At 28.4% G+C, this 9,440-nt stretch overlaps 1 long non-coding RNA gene across 2 annotated transcripts; it reads left to right on the forward strand.

Moving 5' to 3' along the window:
* The first annotated feature begins 3,777 nt into the window (after window positions 1–3,777).
* LOC132936618 (uncharacterized) lies at window positions 3,778–9,109 on the forward strand. 2 transcript variants are annotated; one of them, XR_009663497.1, is made up of 3 exons: window positions 3,778–4,088; window positions 4,264–4,635; window positions 7,646–9,109. It is a non-coding gene; the product is annotated as an uncharacterized LOC132936618 (long non-coding RNA). The 2 variants fall into 2 exon arrangements; XR_009663496.1 differs by having other exon boundaries at window positions 4,264–4,631.
* Window positions 9,110–9,440: the final 331 nt, after the last annotated feature.

Here is a 9,440-nt window from a genome sequence, read left to right on the forward strand (position 1 = left end):
GTAAATAAATATAGTAATATTATAATATAAATAATATGAATATTTCACTGTACATCTATAATAAATAGAATAATGTACATACAATAGTTTCAAGTTTCCGTGAATATTTTTGAATTTAACAAAAGAATTAAATTTGTCCAATCTCGTCAACACTTGAACTTAAATTATCTGTAAAAAAATTAAGTTCTTATATTATTTAGATTTTTGGGTTACAGTAAGAACTATACTTATGGGAAACCTTTTATTGCATTTCCAAACCTTAGCTACCTATACAAATTGATCATTTTATAACTTTTTAGATAAAAATAATTAAAAAATTTTTGTAATTTTTTACGAATTATATACGAGTATTACAATTTAAACATAAGAAGCTTAAAAAAAAATTGTGCTTCTATAATTTTATATTTTTATTACTATAACAATAACTTATGTGTGATATCGAATTAATTTTTCGAACTTTGTGACAGTCTAAATATTTTCATTATCACAAAAAATGTGCAAAATTACCTAAACTAGCTTTAAGTTGTCTTAATATTTTGAAAATTTCAAGTGGTATAATAAATAATAATTTAAGTAATAGGGAAAAATTGTTGTATGATTTATAGTTTTTGAATTAAATCTAAAAAAAAAACTAAAAACGTGTATTTGCAATCATTATTATACTCAAAATTTAAATTTCAGACGCTTTTAAAATATATTTGTGAAGCTAAATTCAACTTTTTTTTTTCATAATATTATTAAAAAATTTTTTGAAACTTTCACACTTTAGGAGTATGAAAATTAAAAAATGTATGCAATACACAAGATAGAATGTTAAATTCTTATTTAAAATTATATTACTATAAAAACATAGTTGAAGAGAAATATATATTATACATATATGACGTATATTATACGTATTATAGTTATAATTGTAATGATATTAAAATATAGAAAAATAATAATTTAAGTACCTATTTACGTAACTAAATTGTATCAAGGAGAATATTATACAAATAATTATCATAATATATAACTAAAGGAAATCAAAAATTGTAAATATGCATTCATTCAATAATAGTTATAGCTGGTACCTGGTGTATCTCTAAGTATATTCAAGTCTCAAATCACATAATTTCTGAAGTTTTCCAACTTTATACAACTTAAGCGTTAATATTTATTACTTATTGATGAAAATATAAATAGTAAAAAAAATTATTAAAAATGGATGAATAAGAAATAGGTACTTAAAAAAAGGTTATATGTGATAAAAAAAAATAACGGTTTGTTAAAACCTAAAGGCACTTTTCTTTCCTCAAATAAATGATAGAATATTTTTGTTTATCTATTACATATATCCATTTGAAAGTATTGGCTAATAATAATAATAAACCAATGCATTCTTTGTATTAATTTAAAAAACATAAAACGTAAAGATACAAATACAAACACAAGAATAGTTATATATTGTCGTACAATTATAATATTATAAATATGTAGGTATTCATATCATGTGAAGTTTGAGAAAACAATAACAAAAATATTTTTTTTTTGTGAAAATATGAAAATTACTAAACACTAGTATAAATAATTACCTCATGTCATTTTATTTACCATTTGCGTGTGTATAATAAAAAAAATGCATCTCAGTGAATACCCCAGTAAATATATAATATCTACATTACTATTTATATATACAATATGTTATGTATAATTTTCAACTGAACGCTCATAATATAATCATGTCTATCTTATTTATACTTACACAGTCGATTTACTTAAAGTTAGTCGTATAATCCTCAAGTCACTATAGTTTCAAAAATAAGTATTGCAATTCGCAGTATCGTTGCCTGCATACGTGCCGAAGTGCACGACGTACGTGCACCGCCCTACCACCAGTATACCTATTTTACATAATAATATATAGGTACTTAATTATTGAATATTGATCAGTAGTTATTAGTAAGATATAAGATAGTAATAATAATAAAACAAAATCCGAATACGTTTTGTAATTATATGTATAAAACGTAGAAGAAACTAAAATATGTAAAAATTATACTTATACAGCGTGGGGTCTGGGACGTATTGTGTTGAGCACTGCAGCATATATTTTAATATTGCGTAGTCAACGTTATCTAAAATACAAGTAAGACGCAAGTTTATCTATTCTACCTGTATACTACATGACCTTCGGATATCGGAAGCATCATCACTTTTAGACTGTGGTAAGTGATCATTAGATCTCGGATTTATATTTGCTCAGTTAAGAAACGTCCATGAAATGCGGAAAAAACTTAATTTTTAGTACAATATTAATGAACTATTTATTTTTTTACGAAACAACAAATTAATTATCAAACAAACATACCTAATATAAAATTTAAATTATAATTACAAAATTAGACTTAAATCTATTCCGACATCAGATATACCAACCTAAGACGATTTGGTATTTATCAAAAAACGTTTTTACTAAATAATACCTATGACCCAAATAAACGTTAAAAATTAAAATAGGAAAATATGCGTGGCAAACTAAAGAAATTACAATGTGTTGTATTGTTAGCATTTTTATTAGCATTATTAACTTAATGTGTAACTTTATTATTATTATTAAATATTATTCGAACGTGTGTAGATACCTACTAAAGATAATATTATGCGTTCGAAATCCATCGTACCGAGACTCGGTAATGTTTGAGCTCGGACACCGCCCGAATCGCAGAACATGACGACCTGGTTCGTGCGCGTTGTGTCGACGTACATTATTCACTCCGACAATCTGTATTTTCGATAAAAAAATATGACTTACTTGAATAACACTCTCATGCCTTGTTATAAGTGGTCAAATTTCAGACTTATTCTTCGTTGGGCATCAGAGACTTTGATTTTAAAAACTGTATTTTTAAACGCTATAATTAAGTGTCGTAAATTATAATAATATGTAATAAATAATAACATTTTCAAGAGTTTAATTTTTCAATTTTGTTTTGTTTAGTCAATATTTACGTCGCTATTTCTATGAGTTATGAAAATGTTACATTTTTTATCTACATGAAATTCTATTATAATATAATTTGTACCTAGGTACTTAATATTATGTTGTATAATATATTATATAACTCACCGATTTTAATTTTCTGCCTATAAATTGTTCAAAATATTTTATTTTATTTTATTTTATTTGCATGCATTTTTGGATGTTAAATCTCTTATTTAAAAAGAACATTTAACTTCTACTATGGAATCATATCAATAATCATAATAGTATATTGTGTGGCAATGGCAGGAAGTGAGCTATTTCAGTCGCGGGTTAGGTTAGGTTAGTGTGGCAAATAAAAATAAATAAATAGTTAGGTAGGTAAATGTTTGAATTATTTGTGATTATCAATTATATTACTTATTAGTGTAGGTATATCATCTATCATTCGAATGAAATTTCTGGTTTATAATTAATATAGTACTACACTGTGTACTAAACGTGAATCAGTGATTGACTACCTACCTCTCATTAATATTATATTATCCGGCACGTACCGGTCCGCGTTCCAATGCGATAAAAAATTGTAGTAACCGCGGATTTACTCAGATTAAATATTCACCATCGTATCTCTTTTTAACTATCACCACGTTTGTACAATATCACATATACGACCGTGGGAACGCCCCGGTGTAAGTGACAATTTACTATCTGTTAAAACTGTCAGATCAACAAATTCTTCCCTCCCTAAGACCGGGTACCAGCCGACGCCTAACGTGCGTCGTGGGACCTCGGCCAGTACGTTCTAAGGAAATCTAGCATGTAGCTACTGTGGCAGTTTTTTCAAGAGTAATCTATTCTGATGTACTAAACATAGCAACATTTTTAGTAATCATAAATTGTAGTTTATTTTCCACTCCAATGCATTAAACACCGGATGAGTTTACTTAATTTGTTTCTTTTCTAATTTAACGCAAAAGTGTTAAATCTGGTGTTGTATCAATAACGTATTTAAGTACCTACATAGTACATAAAATGCATTCCATCGTCTTCTTAATTGGTAGCTGATACTACGTTGTTTCACACATTCGAGTATATATCAGACTGCATGCAGTTAATTAAGTAGGTAGGTTTACATGAAATACGCTTTTATGTAGGTATATTATATTATATTTCCACAGACAATAACTGTTCTGTCTTATTGAAATAAAAACTAAATATAGGTAATCTACCTACCACGATTATCATACCCATATATTATATTATAATTTATCATATTTATTGCGTTTTGTGTTTTATAGCAAGCGGGTCATTGTAGCCCAGATCTAATCGAAATCGAGCATGCGGTCTAGGAGAGCCCGACGATACGTATATACTGTTCTACTTAATCAACAGCTAAACTAAGAACGTGGTCAGCGACATACAGATGGTGATTTCACCAATAACCACAACGACCTGGTGCTAGTCATCCATTCACTAGACGTGAAGGACATGTGTAAAGCCTTGATGGTGTGCTAAGATCACTACCAAGAACCAACTAGGAAAAAAAAGGTGTTAGATAACATACCAGAGGCGTTGTCCAAAATGTCATCCGGGCAAGATTCAAAATATTTTGAAAATTATACCACTTATAGAAAATGCTAATAAAGACGTTTGGTGAACATTTCAAGTAGGTATCTACGGCTGTTCGTTTTTAAATATTACAACAGAATAACTAAAATTGTTATTCTTTGTTTAAATACCTATCTAGTTTCGTCCAGATTTTAACTTAAAAATGACTATACAAAAAAATTAGCATAAATATTTTTAGATTTTTTGGTTTTAGTATGAACTACTCTTATGAGGAACCTTATATTCATTTTCAAGCATCAACTATAAAAATAGAACTTTAAACGCATATGAAAAGTGGGTCTACGCTCAATTTTATATTTTATATGTCCGCGCGTGGTTATATTATAATTTATATTTAACTACTAAGTACTAAGTAGTATAGTAGTACCTAAGTAACTGCTATAACCTTGACCTTAGATCACATAGGTACTATAGAATATGTGGTGTATTCTGAGGAACTTAAAATTCCCCTCTCCCCTTGGATATACTTAATTAAATAATTCTTCCTCGTTTATATTTGTTAATTTGTTATGGTTACATCTTACATAATACTTATAGTTTATCATTTTAGATTCTGAGCGGAGCGAGGGATCTAGTGGTTTTAAAATGGTGTTTATTTTCTTTTTTTTCCTTTTTTATCCTGTATACAAAATTTCTACCAGAAGAAGTGCTTCGATTTCAACATATTATAGTATCTTATATTTTAGCAAATTGAATCAAGATGGTACGTTAGATAGGTCATTTTTGATTTTGTCAATAATTATTTAATGCCACGGGAAAATCCACCAACAAATAACAAAAAACCTCTAAAAATGGGATTTTCATTAATAATGCTTTGTATAACACCATAAAAACGAATAAAAACAAAAATAAAAAAGCGGGTAAGTGGATGTCGCTCTGCTATGCAGTAAGTTACAAGTGGGTCAGTGTATAATGGATTGTATTAAACTTGAATTCAATGATATAATATCATTGTATAAGAAAAACGATTGTGAGCGGAGACGGTTCGTCAGTCTGGATTTTTATATTGTTATTATTTATTATAGCCTGCAAGTTGAATTAATATTATAATATTATAAATTTTTATTCGTTGCTAAGGTGATAATGATAAACAATACGTTAGAAATTAAAATCCCATTTTTAGCGGTTTTTCGTAAATGTCGATGATTTTTCCCGATAAAAAAAAAATAAAAATAAACACCGTTGTAAAACCACTAGCTTCCTCGCTCCTCTCAGAATCTAAAATAACAATTTTAGTAATTTTGTTGTATTTATAGTATTAATTCAACTTACAGGCTATAATAAAATATAATAACGATATAAAATATCCAGACTGACAAACCGTCTCCGCTCAGAATCGTCTTTCGTATACAATGATATGATATCATTGAATTCAAATTAAATACAATCCATTATACAGTGACCATTTTTGCAACCTACTGTACAGCAGAGAGACACCCACTTACCCGCTTATTTTTTAAATATATAAGTAATTAATTTAACTACAATTTATTTTTTAAATTATATTAGGTTTAGATATGTTGGGGGCCCCTGAGAGGTAATAGAGGTCAATTTTTTGCTATTTTTTTTTTCTTAAAGTATAGTTATTTATTTTTAAGCGTATTAAACATTTGTTTATGTTCTATAAATACATTCCGTGTTCGGTGCGGGCTTATTAGGTATATACAATCATACCGATACCGATATTAATCATTCGTATACAGTATAATGATATTCTATAAATTACGTTTTGCAGTATGTTTTGTTAAATGATAGATAATATATTTTGTTAATCGTTGTGTTTTGTTTTGCGGTATTTAATTATTTTTGATTATCGCTTTCCGCAATAATTACGTTTACAAATGTCAATCGTTTTTTGTCAAATATAACGTTATAATAAAATTATAATGTTATTATAACGTTTGCAAGCCCTGCATATACTATATTACACATTTTATTTAAATATATTTTAATATCAAATTAGGACGAAATTCGATATTTAAACAAAGTAAACTTACCCAACGATGTTAGTTATTTCATTGTAATTACAAAAAACATTATTTGTAGGGACTTAAAACTTCTAAAGTTTATTAGTTATTACTTATTTGTATATTTCATACACACAATGACATTATCAAATGCAAAAAATTTTGGAAAATATTTACTCGACCTTATAGGTACTGTGTTATTAATAATAAAATATATCATGAAATATACATGGTATATACTATAATATATAGTACCTACCTAATATCAATATATAAATACATGATAAAATAAACTTAGTAGTTTAAGCAAAGGTTTTTGTCTCCAATGAGCATCGTATTTCAGGGGTGCCATTTGAGTTTTATAACAAGGGTGCCAAAATTTAAGCAGGCCAATTTTTTTTTGTCAGGCCACTTTTTTAAAAATAGTAAATACAGATATTGTTTATACTGGATACCCCCACCAACAACCGGCGGTACGCGACGTGCGTGCAGTGCCGTCAGTCCGTTGTGAACTATAATATACAGCCAGTTCCAATTAGCACCACTATAATATACGTGTTTACGTACAATTTATTTGAAATTGGTGTGTACTTGTTGGACAGTTTTGATCGGCGACCGTCATGCACGATCGAGTGCGAGAGTGGGAGAAATTGGGCTCGGGACGGCCTAAATATTAATCCAGGCCAATAAGACCAAAAAAATAATAGGGGAGCCAAAGTATACCCTGCCCCCCCCCAAATGGCACCCCTGTCGTATTTTGTATACATGAATACATTGACATATCATTGACCCACACCATCCATTACGACCCACTCGAAACCTACTATACAGCAGAGTGGTTCCCGCTTGCCATTTTATTATATAATACTTTTTCATACATTTTTTAAATTGAAGTATTTTTCTCAAGCATATTATAGCACATATTTAGTTGTTTTATAGTGCTGTAAATCTCGATTCCTGTTTATTACTACCCAGAACATTATCACAGCGCCTCTATTGTCCTTACATAATAGATAATACAATGAATACAGTATCCACGTTAATAATTTACTGTGTCCAAAATAACCCCCCACTTATTTCATAGTTTCAGGAAGACACAATTAGTGGCCAGCTGTTTCGAGTCAAGCGAACTTCGTTTCAACAAGATCGTTGAAGAGGCATATTATGTACGTCGCATCCACACACCATTATAACTTATAAGTTATAAGTGACAATAAACCAAAACAGATCTATCCAGAAAAATTAACCACAGAGCACCGTGGAAGCATTAATTAATTTCACGGTGCTACAAATATATAGGTACTAAATAAAATATTTTTAAAATAATATATTATATTTTCTCTATCGTAAAAAAAACATAGAATCAACAACATATATCATTGTACATTTTTTTTACTAACCTGTGTAATATGTTATCAAATTATATAAGCTTTTCTTAGACATTTAGTTACCTTATAAGACGTAGTTAAAGAGTGATACGGAAGAGGGTAGTACTAGCCATTAGGTCCACCTCCCCAGATCATAGAGATTGGAAATACTCACGTGAACTTTACTTTTACTCTGCTCTACGATAGATTTAACGTAGGTCAGACAACCATGTCAGGTATGAAATCACAACGGAAAATTTTTACAAAACGTTAACCAGACACTAATCATGGTAGATATAGTGCTTGATCATACTAGCATACTAAAAAATGTAATTGCCTCAAAATGTTCAAAACGCAATTTTTATTTGTTGACAAGTAAGAATATTAAGTATTTTTTTGTATTCAAAGGTATGTTATGTTATAACAGCTTAAAAATATTACTATTTCACATTTGTAACAGTGAGAGTTAACTATCATAAACCTTAATGTAGAAATGGATAACTGTGGACTAGGTATGTACAGATATTTACGATTGGGAAATTAGTATATAATAATATAGTAATAGTAATAACTATATTTTAGTATATTAAAGGTACCTACTGAAATTGCAATAAAATCACCCTATCACACTAATTTTTAACAACGACCGTGAATAGTCTAAAATTGAAATTTTGAAGCTGAAAGTTTAACGTTTAAACAATAATGAACGTTATTAGATTATTATATGCGTAGGTACCTATTATGTTCTAAAAATGAATATTTCGGTATATATATGCTTATATAATAATTGTACTTAATAAACAGTATAATTAATATAAATATATTTTTTTATAAATTAATTATTATTGCAATTTAGTATTTACAGTTAAAGACATTACTTACTATTAGCATTTAAAGAAAAATCTGTAAAAATTATGTTTCTACGGTCAATACGAAAGATTATGTACAATGTACGCATAGAGAGTGAACGTTTTTTATTACATATAAAATGGGTGTGTAGCGAATACTTAAACAGTTCTAGCCTGAAGGTACACTAACTGCCAAATACCTAGGTACCTAATACAGTGCGTTTTTTCTATAATATTATAGAAATACTCATTTCAACATACATTTCTTTGAGATGCAAAATAGAAAAAAATAAAAAGGAATTTATGGGGATCCATCCCCCATATGCCCCTCCCCGTAAATACGCCACTGGTACAAAGACTTATAGGTGTTCATAGATAGTTATATAGGTATATTAATTATTTTTCATAATGTAGGTACTTTAGTACTTATATAGTTTCAGTACTTAGTATTGATAATATAATTTATTCTGTGTTATCAGGAGGTACCTATAGTTATAAACAAATTAGGTTTCAAAATCTTATAAATTGTTAAAAAGTTGTTTTGATGAATGCAACTATTTAATTACCTAACTATACCTTTTAAATAATAAATATACACTATATTCGGGTTTTATAATATGTTGGTCTCTTAGTTTACCAACACTGTACTAACTAAAGACTTTTT

Source organism: Metopolophium dirhodum, chromosome 1, assembly GCF_019925205.1.
Source record: "Metopolophium dirhodum isolate CAU chromosome 1, ASM1992520v1, whole genome shotgun sequence".
Classification (NCBI taxonomy): domain Eukaryota; kingdom Metazoa; phylum Arthropoda; class Insecta; order Hemiptera; family Aphididae; genus Metopolophium; species Metopolophium dirhodum.